Source organism: Elephantulus edwardii, unplaced genomic scaffold (genome assembly GCF_000299155.1).
Source record: "Elephantulus edwardii isolate Elephantulus edwardi_28Jun2011 unplaced genomic scaffold, EleEdw1.0 scaffold00179, whole genome shotgun sequence".
Classification (NCBI taxonomy): domain Eukaryota; kingdom Metazoa; phylum Chordata; class Mammalia; order Macroscelidea; family Macroscelididae; genus Elephantulus; species Elephantulus edwardii.
Window position 1 is genome coordinate 4,029,956 of NW_006399929.1, and position 20,076 is coordinate 4,050,031.

Sequence of the window (20,076 nt, forward strand, 5' to 3'; positions counted from 1 at the left end):
CCATCTGGCATTTATGGCCACTTTAAATGGTTCTTATCTTGATTATTCGGTCTGAAATTAAACTTCTCTATGACATCAGACAGACCATCATTTCTGGTAAGTTAAAGGACATTAGGGTATTAAATGCCTTCGTTCATGATGTCACCCACTGTAGAAAACTCAGACTGAAACAGATCTTGCTGATGATATCTTCTTGAATTTCTCAGCAACTATTTCTCTCCTCTTCTCTCTTCTTCCTGGGTAATATGTATTTCTCGTGGATTCATATTTTTTAACGTTTTAACTAAATGTTAAGTACTTCAATGCATTTTTTTTTAAATTATGGCATCATTTTTGCTGTCTCTTATCACTTAGTAGTTCTGGTGACAAAGCCCTTGAGTAGTTTTAGACTGTTAACCCAAAGACTGTGTCCTCCTTACAGTTTGAACGCACCAGCTCCCCCCCCCCACCCAGGAAAAGATAAGCAACTCCTCCCTGTATGATTTACAGCCTCAGAACCCTCTTGAGGGTCAGCTGTGAGTCGCTTGTGACTCACGGCAATGATTGGGTTTTTCCAGTAGTTACTTAATAATTAATTTACAATTTCTGTTCTAGCAAATATTGCTATGATGCCAAATTTCTCTTTTATAAGAATATCTGTTATCATGATACTGAATTCACTTAATTTAAATATAAATATAATTTGCAGCATTATATCTGAAGCTTTTTTTTTTTTTATAAAGCTAGGGCTCACTGGGGGGAAAAACAAAAAAGCCTCAATTCATCATCCTGAAATTAGACTAAGGGTTATGATCCCTTCTGCCCTGTGGAGTCAGCAATGAATTAAAATGTAAAATTATTGCATGAGACTCATATTCATCCCAATTTTCTTGAAGGAAACCTAATCCCATTACATAAAATCTTTCCTAACTCTAATTGTATCAACTACTTTAATTTGAGTAAACTGGCTTTGGGTTCAAAAGGCCAGCCTAAGAGGGCATAGAAGGGGCATTCTTTTATCTTGTTAGAGTATACTTTTCAAAGTTAAACCAAATTTTCTCTACATTCTCTTGCAGAAAGAACAAAAAGAAATTATTCATTCTCCAAAGGCAACAACCAGGAACATTTTAAAGCTTTCATGTCTTATGCAGACTTTGAAGCACACTTTTCTTGAGCACCTGCTATGGTCCAGGCACAAAACTAAGGGTTGGAGATATGAAGATTAATGTCACAAGCTGTGCACTATAGGAGCTCACAGCCTATTGGGTCTATCCAATTTATAAAAATAATTTTAGTAGAGCCGGATAGATGCTTTAGCAGAAGAAAGCACAAAGTTCTATAAAAGCAGAAGATGACTAAATCAGCCTGTGGGATTCTATCAGGTTTCAAAAAGTCAGTGACATTTAACCTAGGTTTGGAATGGTACATGTGGAAAAGATATTTGAGAGAGTGTAAATACTGTGCTTAGAACCACGTTGATAAGATACTGAGTTTGGGAAATGACTACAGAGAAGCTTGGCTCCTATATTTTATATTTACTCTAAATCTTACACCACTGGTTTCTTCCTCTCTTTGGATTTGTCTTCATGAGCTTAGCTTTTTCTACGTGTGCACAGTAGATGTGACAGGAGACTACAGGCAAGGAGATGACCTGCATGTTCTCATGCAGAAGGAATAGGGTTGGTACATGTCACATTATTTGCTCAGCAGTCATTGAGTTTTGCTTTACAAACACACACACAAAGAGTAAATCTTTATTACCTATTTCCTGTTGATCTAATTTAACACAGGCTTTCAAAGAACACTCTCAGTTTAATAGCTGGCACTGCTGTACTTGGGCTCTTGGGTCTTAGTGAGTTATCTGTTTGGTTAAAATAACTGATCATTCAAATCCACCAGCTTTCCCACAGAAGAACAAGGAAGTAGTCTTCTCCTGTTAATATTTATGGCTTCGGAAACTCAACTGAGAGTTGTCCTGAATAGAAATCCCCTTGACTGCCATAAAGTTGGTTTTTGGTGTTGTGTTTATATCACAAGTTTCAGGGTAACTCATTCAATTTAGTTCTTTCTAACTTGGCTTAATTGATTTAAGATAATATGTGAGTCTTCTCATCCCTTCCTTGTTCACAAGATGGATGTCCAAGCTGGCTTTTAAATTAAATGTTATATTTAAAAACATCAAAACCAAAACCAAACCCATTGCTATAGAATACATTCATACTCACAGTGACACTCCATCAGCTTCCAAAGGTTTAAATATTTAAGGGAAAGGACTGTTAATCCTTCTCCCATAGTGCAGGCTAATGGATTCAAACTGCTGAATTTTGGTTGCTAGCCCAAGTATAAATAACTCCAATTTTGATAAAATTACATATGCTAATATCAAGGATATAATTTTTATTGTTTTTATTTGCCATCGAGTCACTTGTGATTCATAGTGAACCTGTTTACAACAGCTCTTAACCCTGCTCTATCCAGAGGCAACCTTATTGTCTCTGACACACCTACCATCATTACTCCAGTCATTGAGTCAATCCATCTCATCGAAGGTCTTTTTGTGCTGTTCCTCCAACCTCTCAAGACTTATAAACTTCTCCAAGGACTGGTCCCTCTTTGCAAAATGCCCAAAGTATGTTAGACAAAGCTTCAGAATCCTTGATTCCAAGGAATAGCCTAGTTTTACCCTCGCTAGGACGAATCTGTTTTTCCCCCAGCACTATAGTCAATACTGTTCTCCAGCTCAAGGGCATCAATTCTCCTTCTATCATTCCTAAACCTTGTCCAGCTTTCTGAATAATCATATATGGGATTTTGATGAAAGGTTGAAAATTCAAGTTTTTAAATTCAGATGTATGATTGATGTATTGCCATAAAGACTTAGCATCCTTAAATGTTAGTTGATGTCTGACCAATTGGGTAGATAAAAATCTCTAAAGGAGAATATACTGTTGTTCCTGTGATGGGCTAAAGAACTGAAAACAATGATAGCTGCCTCTCCATTAGGTTTTCAGAGGCTATAAATTTCAAAGGAGGAAAGTGTTCTTCTTTATCCCATGGAGCAGCTGATGGATTTGAACTGCCTGACTTCGGGTTAGCAGCACAACTCTTACTGCTAGGCCACCAAAGCTCCCTAAGTAGAACACATAGAGTGAAAATTAAGTGGACAATTAAGAAATCAGTGATGAATTTGAGTTACGATACGTCAGTAGTTGTTGTTGTTCTTGTTGTTGTTGTTACATGCCATTGAGTCGTTTCCAACTCATAGCGACCCTATGCACAACAGCTCTAAACCCTGCTCTATCCTGCGCCAACCACACCGCCTCTGACACACCCATCCCGATTACCCCAGTCACCGAATCAATCCATCTCATAGAGGGTCTTCCCCTCCTGCGTTGTCCCTCCACCCTCCCAAGCATGATGTCCCTCTCCAAGGACTCGTCCCTCCTGGCAACATGTCCAAAGTATGTCAGACGAAGCCCCAGAATCCTTGCCTCCAAGGAGTAGCTTGGTTTAATCCTCTCCAAGATAAATCTGTTTGTTTTCCTGGATATGTCAGTAGAGAAGTAAAATCTAAAGACTGAATCCCATCTAAATGTGATACAAAAATTTCAGCACTCAGCCATTAGCCATAAGCAATTAGCCATATCAAATCCACCAATCAATATATTTCCAAAGGGTCACAGTCAGATACTATAATGATAAGCTTAGTTCTACTATGAAATAATTTGGGTCACTATGAATCAGAAGCCACATAACATTTTCTTTTAGTTTGAACTTTGGTTGAAAAGGGAAAAAAACCCTCAGTCAAACCAAGATTAGGGAAAAGTATGTAAAAAAAATCTAAATGTAAAATGGAATACTTTAAGAATATAATATTTCATGATTGCAAAAATTGATTATAAACACTACAAAAAATAGACAAGAATGTGTTTGCCTTCCCAACATAACTGTAACTTTTGGCCTACATGATAATATCTTCTAGTGTCATTCTTTTAAAAATCCATTTTCTAGGGAGCTCTTGTGACCTACTGGTAGGATGTTTGGTTGCCCGGAGTTTGAATGAACTAGCTGCTCCTAGAGATAAGGTGGGCCATCTCCTCCTGTGTGATTTACTGCCTCTGAAAACCCACTGGAGGGTAGGGCACACAACAGCAGTACAGAGGCCCACTATTGTCTTCCTGTATATTCTTTTTCTTAGTTTACTAAGTTGGTGTACCACTGAGAAAGAACTGATCCATAACTGACCCTCCAGCAGGTTTTCAGAGGCAGGAAATTGCAAGGGAGGAAACTACAGAGCCTTCTCCCACAGAACCAGCAAGGTCCTTTATTTGGAGAGCACAGCTCCTTGACCACTAGGCCATCAGAGCTAAACTAAGAAGAGTTTACTTAGTAAGTAACTAGATGCTTAGTTTAATTGAGCAACTATACAAATATACCATAATGTGAATGATGTTTTAGAGTGGTTATTTTCTCACACTTCTAGAGTTAGCCATGCTGATTCTCTCTGTGGGGATGTTGCCTCCTTTCTGGTGACTACCAGCAATCCTTAACATTTCTACCTTCATGTATGTATCTGTGTCTAATCAGTTATTAAAAAAAACAACAACAAAACCTTATTTAGAAAAGATTCGATTTAGAAACCACTCTGGAGACTTAGTGATAAGAAACTGTGCTGCTGGTGTAAATGTAAACATTTTGAATCCATCAGCTGCTCTTTGGGAGAAGGATGCACAATCTCCTTCCTTGTGATTTACTGCCTCTGAAAATCCACCAGAGACTCACCTATGGGTCATTTCTGGATCCATAAACATCAGCTTATGTAGTTTCTGGACTCGGTGGTTCACAGTCATTGCTGTGATTGCAAGTTCAACTCAAACTCTACTTAGAGTTGTCAAGGCTGTATATAGCACAGAAGGTGGCTCATCTTTTCCTTACCTCTGCAGACTACACCACTAGAACTTCCTGATGCTAACTTCTCTCCAATTGGCTAAAATCTTCATTAGCATGACAAAAAACCTCTTATTTTTGCTAAAATCTTCATTAGCATGACAAAAAAAACCTCTTATTTTCAAACAGGGTCATATTTACACCAACCAGATAGACTTTCCACATTTTTTTAAATAACAAATCTATGACACCCTTCTATGTCTTTCAATTTTCTGATGTGTATACCTTCATAAATACCTTTAAATTCCCAATCATTTTTGAAAAATAATATTTGTCAGCATGGCATAACCTAAACGGCATGTACCCCAAACCAAATCCACTGTGTTTGAGTTAATAATACTGACTCATGCAAAACTCCATCAAGTTCCCAAGGGTGGTGGTGTTGTTATGTGCCCTTGAGTCCCTAGCGACTCATAGCAACCCTATATACAACAACCCTAAACTCTGCTCTGTCCTGTGCCAATCACACTGTCTCTGACACTCCCATCACGATAATCCCAGTCACTGAATCAATCCACCTCATAGAGGGCCTTCGCCTCCTGCGCCGTCCCTCCACCCTCCCAAGCATGACGTCCTTCTCCAAGGACCCATCTCTCCTCACAACATGTCCAAAGTATGTTAGATGGAGCCTCAGAATCCTTGCCTCCAAGGAGCCACCCAGTTTAACCCTTTCCAGGATGAATCTGTTTGTTTTCCTAGCAGTCCATGGTATTCTCAATACTCTTCTCCAGCACCACAGCTCAAAGGCATCAATTCTCCTTCTATCCTCCTTGGTCATTGTCCAACTCTCTGATGCATAACAAGTGACTGTGAAGACTATGGCCTGTATCAAATGCACCTTATTCTCCAGAGAGACACCATTGCTCTTCAGTACTTTGGAGAGGTCTCTAATAGCAGACTTTCCCATGGCAATGCACCTTTTAATTTCCTGGCTACTGGTGCCAAGAGTGTTGACTGTGGAGCCAAGCAAACTAAAGCTGTGTACAATCTTAATCTCTTCACCATCCATCCTGATGCTGCCAATTGGTCCAGTGGTGAGAATCTTTGTCTTCTTGACACTGAGCCTCAATCCATATTGGAGATTGCAGTCCTTGACCCTCTGTAGCAAGTGCTTCAGGTCCTCTTCAGTTTCAGCAAGCAGGGTTGTGTCATCTGCATAACACAGATTGTTGGTAAATTGTCCACCCCACATTTCTCCTCATAGAGCCCAGCCTCCCGGATAATCTGTTCTGCATATAGGTTGAAAAGGTATGGAGATAGGAGGCATCCCTGGCGTACACCCTTCCCAATTTTGAACCATGCAGCATTCCCTGGCTCTGTTCTGACGACTGCCTCCTGGTCCAAGTTTAAGTTTCGCATTAGAACGATCAAGTGTTCTAGGATTCCCATTCTTCTCAGAGTCAGCCACAGTTTGTTATGATCTACACAGTCAAATGCCTTTGCATAGTCAATGAAACACAGATAGACATTCCTCTGGTATTCTCTGTTTTCAGCTAAGATCCATCTAACATCAGCTACAATATCCCTAGTACCACGACCCCTTCTAGACCCAGCCTGGACTTCTGGTATCTTTACAAAAGACTGCCTTATCTTTCATTCAAGGTAAGTTTATAAAACTGACCCTAGAGTCAACAGCTCAACACATAAAACATGCTTCCAGGAAGTTCAGTCTCCCATATTATTTGTTCCACCTACAAATTTAAAGGCATGGAGAAAGGATACATCCCTTACACAGTTTTCTTGATTTTGAACCATGCAGTGCCCCCTTGATAAATTTGTACAGTAGTTTCCTGGTCTAGGTATAGTACAATCAATTGTTATGGTATTCTCATTCTTCTCAATAAAAAATTAAAAACAATGGTAAGTAATTATATAAAATATGATGTGTATGTATGGTTCTATAACTCACAAAGTACATGTACAAAACACCATATATATGAATGATTATTCACAAACCAATAAAAAATTAAAGAGTAAAAAATACACCACCAGGGATCCTCAATAACACAAAAATATGCTTAATTTATCCCATGTAAAAAAAAGAAAAACAAAGAAATGCAATTACAGTTTCATCCAATCATCAACCCTTCTCTTTATGTTTCTTTTAGAGTCAACGATTAGAACTAGTAGTCTACACTCTCATCAGTTTTTCTAATCTGCATTGCAGTATTCAATCCACTGCAGTCTGTCTTCTGCCCTACTACCACTATCTGTCAAAGAATTAAATAGAAAAGCAGACCACCACTTTGAAACACTGCTATTTCTCTGTCATTATCCCAACCTATCACCTTTCCTTCAGGTTTAGTTTATGAATTTTTCACCTAAAGTCTTTTGAAATAATACACTTCAAAATCATATACACTATTATTACAAAGCATTACTACGCTTGTGCCCAGGAATATAAACAAATACTCAAAACATGCAAGTATGCAAACTAATATTGTGTATATCCTATTAATTTCCTAAAACAAAACCCAAAAAACAAAAAAAAAAACCAAACAAAAAACCAAAAAAATAAAAGAAACCCAAGAATGTGCTACAATCCTTTTGCTATTTAAGTGATCCAATGAAGCTGAAAACAGTGATATACAATTAATAATTTTAAATCAGCACTGAGCTTACTTTCGTTGTTTGCCCCTGTTTTACTGAATTAGCTACTATTTCAGCATGATTGTGAATCTATTCTTTCTACCTCTGCCCATGTTTAGATTGAATTGAATCCCTATGCATTAGGGGAAATACTTCGTCTCTTTCATTTGATGAGGTGGAAAATGAAAGTAGTAAGATTCTATTGATTATTCTGCATTTAATAAAAAGCAGATCACATCTCTTCCTAAGAGTTTGGTGAAAGGTTCTGAGTATGAAAGGTTTTGAATATTTTGTATTATTTCTCCAGAACACATTGAGTAGCATTGTTATAAATTAATTGAGCTGCCCTGAGAGGCCACCAAAGCCCAAAGTAAGAAAATTAAACCTTGAAGCCTCTGGTTTTCATAAGGTGGCTGTTAAGGTTTCCTAAATAGTAAGAATTGTCATGATTTTTTAGATGCCTGCTAGTCAAAAATTTAAAGTGAAGGCTTAAATGTTTAATTTATATGCAAGTCATCTGTTTATATACTATTTTAAAAGATGGAAAAATTCTGTCACTAAAAGCAATCCATGATGTTCAGTAACAGTGCAGTTATATAAATAAAATTTTAATGTTAACCATAAAAGCAATGAGGTAATTTAAATCTTAATGCTGCTAAAGTATCAGGGAAAAGGCGGTTAATTCTTTTGTGTAAAAAAAACCAGTTTGCAACATCATCTTTTGCTAACACTGCTGATTCAAAGAATTAAATTCAGAGAATAATTGAATACAAAGTCATAAAATATTATTCTGAATTAACTTTCATAAAATAACATCTATGTCTTAATTTTTTATGTGAAGTTCTGTAACATTTTAAAATTTTGGCAAAAAGATTTCCATGTGTGTAACCTCAGGTTTCATCAGAAATCTATTTTCTAGAAAAGGTAACTATATTATCAAGGCTAAAATTTCAAAGACTTGTATTTTTATAGATTAAAAAAAAAGTTCTACTGAATTTAATGTTCTTATCATTCTTTTCAAATACAGCATTTGACTACCTTTGATGTGTGCCAGACAAACTCACTCACGGACCATCAAATCTGACAAAGTCACTCAAGATCAACAATCATCTCTGTCTTCCTGTCCCTACATGGATACTCCTACTCTAAGCCCTTCACATGTTCTTTTAGTAACTTTCTTGGAGAAATATTTGACCAGCACCAAAGAAATACTAGAAAGGGCATCACACATGTCATTAATCTCAATTAAAAAATTATTTGAGTTCCCATATGTGTTTTAATAGTTCTCCCTCCATTTTCATATAATGGTCATCTGGGCAAAAAGACAGGGTCATGATGAGCAAGGTCCAATGGTGATTGATTTTTTTGAAACAAGACACATAAGAATGATTGTATGAAACACAATGTGAATGAATAATAGAGTGATATGCAATGTATACTGAAGTTTGTAAGCAAACCAATAATAATAAAAAAGAATGATTTTGAAATTCAGATGGATAGACTCAAGACAAATAAAAAGGATTTGAACCTAGCCTGGTACCCCAAATTAAAGGTAGTATGTGGTGTTGTTAACTGTGCCTCCTCCTTGATGGGTGGAAATGTAACTTTATGTATCCAAGCTCTTGTGTTTATATTAGATCCCGTACTATGCTCCAAACTGTCTTCATCTGAGGACTAAATCAAGGATCTCTGGTGGCAACTTTTGCTACTTGTTGAGCTGCTAACAAAAAAAATCAATGGTTTGAATATTAGCAGCTTCACTGGAGAAACAGAGACAATCCCCGCCCCTAGAGAGATATAGTCTCAAAAACCCAGTTTTGTTGTTGTTATGCACCATTAACTATGACTCACAGTGACCCTATGAACAATAATAGCTCTGAATACTGGCCTAATTTGAGCCAGTCTCATAGTCGCTGACACACTTGTCCAGACTGCCGCACTATGTCAATCTATCTCACCTAGGGTCTTCCTCCCTGGCACTGAGCCTCCACCCATCCAAGCATGATGTCTTTCTCCAAGGCCTGGGTCCTCCTTGCAACATGCCCCGCATATGTGAGATGGAGTTTCACAATCCCTACCTCCAAAGAACAGCCAACATTGTTTCAACCTCTCAAGGACAGACCTCTTTTTTCCCCAAAGTTATTGATTCTTCATCTGTAATCCTTAGTCACTGTCCAATTCTCAATTGCATAGCAAGGAACTGAGAAGACCATGGCTTGGACCAGGTGCACCTTAACCTCTAAACTAACACTGTTGCTCCTTAGCACTCTGGAGAGGTCCCTGACAGACTTTCTCAAAGCAACTCATCTCTTGATTTCCTGACTGCGGGCGCCAAGAGTGTCCACTGTGGACCCAAACAAGATGAAATTGTTAACAACCTCAATCACTTCTCCATTGATCATGATGCTGCCAATTGGCCAGGTGGTGAGAATCTTTTGTTTTCTTGATGTTGAGCTTCACACCATACTGAAAACTATAGTCCTTGACTTCCTGCAGCAAACACTTTAGGTTCTCCTCAGTTTATCAGGCAAAGTTTTAGCATCTGTATAAGGCAGCTTGTTAATGAGTCTTCTTCCAATCCTGAAGCCATATTCTTCTTCATAAAGTCCAGCCTCCTGAATGATCTGTTCCACATATATATTGAAAAGGTATGGAGAAAGGAAACATCCCTGAGGGACTCCTTTCTTGATTTTGAAGTATGCAGTGTCTCTGCTGTGTTTGTATGACTGCTTCCTGGTATAGGTTTCACATGAGCATAATCAAATATCCCGAGATTCCCATTCTCAATGTAGAAACCCAATGGAGGGTGACTAATAGAATTGACTCAGTGGCAGGCAAGCAAAAAAGGGTTAAATCAGGTCTCTAACTTAACAATAAATTTTAGATAAAAGACAAACAGCCCAAGGAGCTCTGGTGGCCTAGTGGTCAGAGCTGCACTGCAATCCCAGATGTGCAAGGTTAGAATTCACCAGATGCTCTGTTGGAGAACGAGGGACAATCTCTTCCTGTACCAGTCAGATTCTATTTGACGGTACATGTACACTTTCATGCGAGCGTGCGCACACACCCCCATACCCCAATCCAAAACCCACCAGTTTCCATTCCATAGGGTCAGAGTTAGATTGTACTCAGAACATTTTTCAGAAATAAACTGCAAACTATCGGGCTAGACCTAAACTTTCAATAGTTCATTTATCAGCCTATTGTTTTAACTGTTTGCACCACCCAGGGACTCCAGAAACTCAAGGCTTATTTAGATTTCAACCTGGATACATGCTAGGTGATTCCTCTAAATACTTGCGTTGTTCTGTCACCTGGAAATCTACTAGCATTTTACTCACTAACATTACACTGGGACCTATTTACCTCAGTCCTACCTGAATTATGGAAGCTCTGATGGCCTACTCCATAGGGCAGTAAGTTGAGTTCCTAACTTACACCTCTGTTGCAGTTCGAATCCACCAAAAAAAAAAAAAAAGGACACGCTCTCTCTGGTGATTTACAGCCTCAGAATCAAACACCCATTGGAGCGTCAGTTATTAGTTACTACTGGAAAGGCAAGGAGTTTTTAAGTTTGAGTATCTGATTCAGAACACATGGTTATTGTTGATCACAACGAAAGCATTGATCGCCTGAGTTTCATTATTTATTAACTGTGCCATAACAAAAAAAATTGCGTACTTATAGTTAACCCTGTAGAGAGTTTTCAAAACTGAAGGTAGTATGTAAGGAGCTGGACTATCAGGCAGTTCAAATCCACCAGCTGCTCCTTAAGAGAACTATGTGCTTTCTCTTCCTAGGAAATAGCCTTTAAAAACCCACAGGAGTGTCAGCTTTAAGTAGACACTACCGGCAATGTGAGGAAAAAAAGAGCAATAAGAAACAAATGTACAACCTTCAAGACAGAAAACATATGAAAAATATTTAGAAACAGGAAGTCAGCAATTGTTTTAAAATTGATCTTCAAAAATAAAAAAAAAATGCCATGAAAACTTTAATGTGTCCTTAAACAGTCATGAGAAATAGTCTGGAGAAAGATGTAACAGCACAGCCTCCATTTGGAATTTTGTTTTGTAAACTACAGCAAACAGGGCTTGCTAGCTTTTAATCTTATTAACTAAAACTGTGTCTTTTTTTTTTTTTCTTTTCCAAGCACGTGTCGGAGAAGAGTATTGAATATGCCATGGACTGCTAAGAGAAAGAACAGGTTCGTCCTGGAGAGGGTTAAATAGGGGTGTTCCTGAGAGGCAAGGATTCTGAAGCTTCTTCTGACATAAGTCGGACATGTTGAAAGGCGGGATCAGTCCTTGGAGAGGGACATCATGCTTGGGAGGGTGTAGGGACAGCACAGGAGAGGAAAACCCTCGATGACGTGGATTGATTCAGTGGCTGGGGTAATGGGGGTAGATGTTTTGGAGACAATGAGATTGGTACAGGATAGAGCAGAGTTTATGGTTGTACATAGGATCGCTATGAGTCGCAGGCGACTGGACGGCACATGTCAACAAGAAGAAGCGTGGTGTCTTCATTTCTATTTCAATTAATAATTGTTTGACGTCACAGTGAACATAATATGAACATAGTACATATTATCATAAATCTTGATAATTAAGAATAAACTTTCTTTTAAATAAAAGTGGGGGGGAAATCTCCTTACTTTTTGGCAATTAGACATCACTCATCAAAAAAAAAATCTGGGATAAATATAAGGGTGTTTATCTCTGGCTTTTATTTATGGACTTGGAGTAAGTGCAGAGGTCCTAATGAAGGAGACAGAGAAACTACTTTAACATTGTAGGCGTGGGCAGCATAAATCCTTAAAATCGTTGTTCAGTTCTCCTGTAAATCAAATAGAGGACACAGCTTCCTCTTTAATATATCATGTGTTTAAGTGACCGTCCAAGGTTCTCTGAATCAGATCTTATCTGCCTTTAATTAAATGTCACAGCATATTATGAAATCAGAATATTTTCAAAGGTACAGGTACTAGTAAGTAGCACCTTGGACTTAGGTGTGCCCTTCTATGTCTATCACTGATCTCTAAATTAAAAGATTCTTTTCAGCTTCCCTGATAATAACCACAAAGCTCCAGCAAATACCAAAATTAAATTAGTCTCATCATTTGTGCTCCAACCCTAATCACAGATTGGACCTTTGGAGACAGCCATTATTTCTCCAGTCTAGCTCATCAAGTAAACAAATGAGATTTACTGCAGATTATGCCAAAAAATGAAAACTTCCATTTCCTCTCCCAAGATTGGCAATGGCAGACACAGAATCCTGAGGATGTGTCCTGCCAACTTCTCCTTGGTTTCTGTCCATTGAGAAATCACTATGGCCAATCCCAAGAAGGTGCAAGGTCTTCAGCTCGGCAGGACAAATCTCTCCGACTCCAGGACAGAGAAGGCAGCACCACCATGACACAAGCCATTTAACCAAAGGCTCTCTCTGCTTTCCTTTGAAACTGGGTGAACAGAATAGTTACCAGGAGACAGAGATGATGTAACTCTACTGGGGAAACACTCTCAGCAGCCGAGAGCTTAATAAATGCAGGCACCTGTGTAACTTTTATTTTTATATTTTCTAATCCTTTCTAATAGGCACCTCGGTAGTATATTGCATTACAGGTTGTGCAGCTCCTCAGAGAAAGGACAAACAATCTCCTTCTGTAAAGATTTACAGCCCTGGAAACCCGGTGGAGGGTCTCTTGAGTCAAAATCAACTTGACAGCAGTTGGTAATTGTCTTTCAAGGAGTCCAGATGGTAAATTGGTTCAAGCACTTTGCTGTGAAGGAAGTGAATGGTTTAAACCTACCACTCTGTCCACAAAAGATGTGGAAGTATGTTTCCATAAAGATTTACACCCTTGAAAACTATGTACTCTGCCTTGTCCTATACCGTCACTATGAATCAGAATCATGGCAGTGGATATGAATTCTGTCTCGAAACCTTGAAAAGTATACATTCTTATTTTCATTTTGAGAAAATGAAACTCTCCCAGTGAAGGAAAGCGTATTGTCAAACTTGAGGCTTGATTCCAGCTATGCCTTATGACAGAAACAAGTTGTTTTTTTTTTCTGGTGCTGCTGTTTTGACTTTTTGTTGCTATTTTATTTTTCATTTTTACTATGCTGCTTCCAAATTTGCAAAAGGCTCAACATCCCCTTAGGTCTAAGGGATTGCTAGGGAAAGAACAGAATACATATCAGTGAAATATTTCTATTGATTTATGATGGATATAAGTTAAATTACTTTGTGCTATAATGGCTTGAAGTAAAAATATTTATTTATCTAAATAATACAGTATGAAACGCAGGCAATCATTGATAAATATTATCATTCAACTCCTAATTTATTAAATACAAAGATTTTATATACTTAGAGAAATACTCGAGAAGCTGAGGAATTGCTAAAAATGTCTGCTCAAAAATGGCAAAGTCCATTTATTTGGACATGGATTTTTTAAATTAGACCTGTATACCTCAATAGTACAAGCAGTTTTCATCTGTAACAATGTGCAATGATTATGATGCAAAGCTGTTTGAAAGTGTCATCTCCCACATCAGCAACCGTATCAGCTCCAGAGCTAAGTCCAGCTCCTTCCCCTTTGGTCTATGCCACAGCAAGACACTGCTGTCAACTTTCTTTACATAAACATACTAAGAATTCTTAAGATTGCTATTAGTGATGATCACTGCTATTGGATGGAGCTCTAAGTCATGTTGTTGTTGTTTAGCATCAAGTCGGAACCGACTCAAAGCTGACCCTCCAATGGGTTTTCAGAGGCAGTTAATCACACAGGAGATTGCCTGTCTTTCTTCCAAAGAGCAGCTAGTGGAATCACATGCCTTCAGGATCTCAGTGCAGCTTCTTGCTACTAGGCCACGAGAGCTCCTCCTCTAACTCATACCAGGCCTATTTATGACAAAACAAATCACTGCCCCACCCTGTACTATTTTCACAGATAGTGCTTTCCTTGAATCCACTGCTATGGCCATTTTGTCAGCCAGTCTTATGGAGGGGGTGTGTGTCTTCGTCTTTTCTGGGGACTCTCTTCGTTAGCAAGCAGCATGCCTTTCTTCAGTGGCTTGCATGACTTTTAAATAAACAATGTGAGAATTTTTAGTATAACTGGATCTTAAAATGTTAAACGCATCAGCACTTAAATGAAAGACTGGCACCTATCATGTACACATGATAATAAAATTTTATTTTCTATCATGAACCTATTTTCTCAATTAGAAACTGATAATGAATTGCACATTCCTGCCATTTGTAGCAAATGAAAAAATAGAAAAAAATAATAACTACTTATAGTCATAATCCCTCCTTGTTTTGTTGAAATTCTATCCACATCTTTCTCAAACTTTATTTTTAAATGCTATCTGAAAAGGCTTCCTAATTTTTACCTGGAGAATAATGAGGTTACGCCTATGTTACATGTGAGACCAATTAATTATTCAGACTTTATTCAGGTTCTCAACATAGCTGGTTCAGTGCTTTTCAAAATGTACCTCCAATAAACTATTAACATATTCAATAAAAAAGTTTAAATAAATTTGAAGCATTAAATTATTTGGTTTTGATTAAAGTAATTGAGATGATTAAAAAAAGAACAGCACATCAACAGAGAACTGACAGAAGTGCAGGCTGGGTTTGGAAGAGGCCATGGTCCTAGGAATATTATAGCTAATAATAGATGGGTCTAGGCTGAAAGAAGAGGGTATTAAGGAGAAATGTCTGTGTTTAAAAAAAAGCCCTACAAAACTATGGCTAACTATGAGAAGAATCGGAATCCCATAGACACTTGATTGTGCTTATGCGAAATCTACACTGTGACCAGGAGGCTATCCTCAGAACAGAGCAAGGAAACACTGCATAATTCAAAATCTAGAAGGGTGCACATCAGGAATGTGTCCTATCTCCATACCTTTCAAACTATAAGCAGAACAGATAATCTGGGTGGTGGGGCTCTATGATGAGGAATGTGGCATCAGGCGTGGAGGAAGACTCATCAACAATCTGCCTGATGCAGATGACACAACCCTGCTTGCTGAAACTGAGAAGGACCTGAAGTGCTTGCTGAAGGTAGTCAAGGACTACATCCTTCAATATTGATTGAAGTTCAACATCAAGAAAACAAATATTCTCACCACTGGGCCAATTGGCAGCATTATGAAAGATAATTAAGAGATTAAGATTGTTAACAACTTTAGTTTGCTTGGCTCCACAATCAACGATCTTGGTACCAGCAACCAGGAAATCAAAAGATGGATTGCATTGGGAAGTCAGTTGTCAAAGATCTCTCCAGAGTACTCAAGAGCAATGATGTTGGTCTGGAGACTAAGGTGTGCCTGCTTCAGACTATATTCTTTTCAATTACTTGCTATGTGTCCGAAAGCTGGACAATGACTAGGGATGACAGAAGGAGAATTGATGCCTTTAAGCATCTGATAGTCTAGAGTGGTAACATAAAAGGAAAACATTGTATGGCCATGCACTTATATCCACTAAAGTTGCTCTATATTTAAAAAAACAATGAATAGAATAATAAACAACCATAGGTATCAAGAAGTAAGATAAGAAATGTGGTGAACTAGCCATAAATTTATTACTATAGTAGCAATATAAAAGTGATTCAAAAAATTATTCAAGTGCATGTTCATTGACTAGAAAAATAACTGACATATGACTAAGCATTATGTGTATGGTAGGAGCCCCTTCATATACTATTTGTTATATATACTATGTACACAGAAATAAGTCTAGGAAGATATTGATATGAAATATTATAGTGATATTGTTGTTGTTATATGCCACGGAATTGTTTTACCCATAGTGACCATATGTACAACAGCTTTGAAGCCTGACCTGTCCTGAGCCAGTCTACACTGACTCTGACACATCTACTGCCATTGCCCCAGTTACTATATCAATCTATCTCCTCTGCAGTCTTCCTCTCCTGTGCTGTCCTTTCACCCTTCCTAGAAGGATGTCTTTCTTCAAGGACTGGTTCCTCCTGGCCATGAGTCCAATATTTGTGAGAGGGAGCTTCAAAATTCTTTAGTCTTCTATATGGACTGAAGCCCAACATCAAGAGAACAAAGATTCTCACCACTAGCCAATTGGCAGCACGATTATAGAAGACACTGAGGTTATTAACAATTACTTGGAACCAGAAGTCAGGAAATGAAAAAAAAAAAAAAGAATTTCACAGGAAAATCTGCTGTCAGGGACCTCTCCAGAGTATTGGGAAGCACTGATGTCAGTCTAGAGACTAAGGTGCACCTGACCCAGGACATGATCTTCACAATTATTTGCTATGCATCAGAGAGCTGGACAGTGACTAAGGATGACAGAGGAAGAATCAATGCCCTTTGAGCTGTGGTGCTGGAGAAGAGAACTGAACATACCATGGATGTTTAAGAAAACAAATAAGTCTGTCTTGGAAAGGGTGAAACCAAGTTTCTCCTTGGAGGCTAGAATGATGATATTAGAATAATTAATTTCTTGATGATTTTAGATGTTTCCTCTTATACTCCTATATTTTACATAAGTACATATTTTTTTCCTAAATAATAACAGTGATTCTGGAATTTAGTTTTTTGGAGTGAAAAACTCCTATGATAATTCTTGACTTTCATTTCACTTTTGCCCTGATTTTCTTAGTACCAAGGGATAAAGGAAAAACTTATTTATCTGGAGCCACAATATATTTCCTCATAAACTTAGCACTATTTTAAAACATTAATTTAGAATCTTTTTATTATTCTTAAATTATGTATCTAGCTTGCAAAACTAATCTCTTTCTTTGTCCTGACAGTTTATCAGAAGTATGACCACTGCATCTGTTTGTGAGCTTAGAGCAGCTTGGCTCTTTCCTTTGACTGGACATCTCTAAACTGTTACCTGGGTGGGGTCTCTTGAAGGCCCATGTGGTATAGAAATTGGGTGGCATCACTGGAGTATGGTGAATATGTCTGTCATCTTGTAACACGCCATTCGCAACTTTTAATCTTCCTATTCTCAAGTTATTTTGTGGAATTCTTAGTAGCTTCTTGCATTCACTCAGCCTCATATAAATCCTTTCTCCTCATTTTATAGATATGACCATATAAACATTGAGTGAGTGCCTAGGCATTATGGTACAGTTCACCTGCTCTGCCCACATCCCTTGGCCACCATTCATCACTAGGTAACTACTTGCCCACCCACATTTTTGCAGCATAGGTCTTCCAGAGAAAATGACACTAAACTTTTATTCCATCAACATATTTTAACAAATAAACACACTAAATAAATAAAATTTAGCAAAGAAAAGGGAATTTATTATTTCAAAAGTAACATTCTGATACAATTATGTCCTATATCTTCCTATTTTTATTGGAGAGATAGAGATGATAGAGACAGAGAGAGAGAGAGAGAGAGAGTGTCCCTGGATGATGCAATAACCAAAGGTTCAACTCAAATTCATCCATCAGAGCCTTGGAGGAAAAGTCCAACCATTTCTTTTCAGAAAGCCATCTTTGAAATGCCTGTATCTTTTCACTCTAGGATGAATAAGTCAAAAGCAACTTCACAACAACTTTATATATAATTTACATAAACAAACATTTCAACCCCTCACAAAAAAAGGGTGGAAATAAGAAACAGTTGTAATAATGAAACAAACTGTGCTTTCATTATATAGTTCATTACATGTTGTACTGCTAATCTAAAGGTCAGAGGTTCAAATCCATCACTCATTCTATGGAAGAAAAGTGAGCAGTCTCCTCCTGTAAATCCCTACAGTCTGAGAAAACTGATGGAGTGTCACCAATAATAGGAATTAGTTCAAAGGCAGTGGGTTATTTAAAAAAATGAATAAATTTGTTAACAAATCTAAAATTTTATTTTAGAGGGTATTTGGTCAAGTGAATAAATGAAAATTGTTGCTGAAAATGTCAACTAACACTGTTGTTGCTGATTGCTGTCAGATCAAGCACAACTCATAGCAACACTATGAACAGAAGACCTAATGCCTTTCCATAACTATCATCATTTCTCCAAGTTCAAAGAGTTTCCAGAGGCATGTGGTTTAGAAGTGGATGCCATTCCTGCTTCTAAACCTGTTTTACAACTGGGAGCTCCACAAAACACTGTCCACATACACTAGTGTTTTTAAAAACAAACATGGAAATAACTTCTTAACAAGATAATATTATCTACTTTCTTTTATTACTATCACATAAAACTTTTAAATGAATTTAAAATAATCAAGAAATAACAACAGAGGAACACTTTAGATATAATTAATCACTCTAATTAGCATTTTTACAAATAGCAATTTAATAAAAAGCAAATTATTGTTTCCTTGACCACAATTCTATAAGGAGTCATTTTCAGAAGTCAAATATCTTTAGTAAACTCAAACAAATATCCAAACTATTATAAAATGACGTTTCCCATACTGATGTATATAAGGTGTGTAATCAAAGAATGACATAAACCAAAATGTTATTATGCAGATGAGGTCTCCATTTTAATTAAGGGCTGAAATAAGAGCCCTGAGGGTCTAATTCCAGAGTTATTTTGACATATATCAAAGGTTTTTTTAAAATTTCCAATGAAAGGTCTTTTTGACAAGTTCCCATGTCGCTATGTTCCTATTAACTACCAGTACCTTTAAAGTGATGTTTTGTCACTGACCTACATTAGTATATCAAATTGCGACTGTAACTTAATTGCAGTATAAAATAATAATTCATAATACAAGTTCCAGTCAAATATTTAAAAATGTATGTCAATAGCAATGAAGAAGAATATTCTTTTTTCTACTGTGTTCATTTGACAGAGACATTATAGATATACACAAAACTATAAACAGATTTATATGATCTTCAAGTGCTTTTAGCGCAGAGGCTACATAATTTAATTCTGGAAGTAAACGTCCTTTATAACAGAGAGGATAAAAAGTCATTCTGAAAATTGAAGAAAAAAAGTTTTTGAAGATACTTGATATATACTGACATGCATAAATATATATAGAGATTTATACATACACACATACATACACAAACATACACATATACATATACACACACATATATTCACAAAAAATAAAACAAAAAATTATTTAACTTAATATTCTTAAAATTATTATCTTGAATAATTTTGCTCATATAGCACTGGTGACCTAGTGGCAAGAACCTGCACTAAATCTCAAAGACAGGAAGTTCGAAAGCACCAGCTGCTCTGTGAGGGGAGGATGGGCAATCTCCCTCAGAGCGATTAATTGGCTCTGAAAACCCTCCAGAGCGTCAGCTGTCAGCAGGGGATGGTGGATGGTGCACAACAACAATAACGGATACCATTTGAAATTATATGTAATTCTTGATGTGGAAACTCTTAGCAAAGTTCTATGGATCTAGACACTTTCATAATTTTGGGAAGGGTTCTCAAAGATAATTGATTCTATCTCCTCAAAGGAGGAGGAACAGTTGGAAGCAGACCCTAGTGATTGGTACATGGAATGTAAGAACCATGAATGAAGGAAAATTAGAAATTGTTAAGAAAGAAATG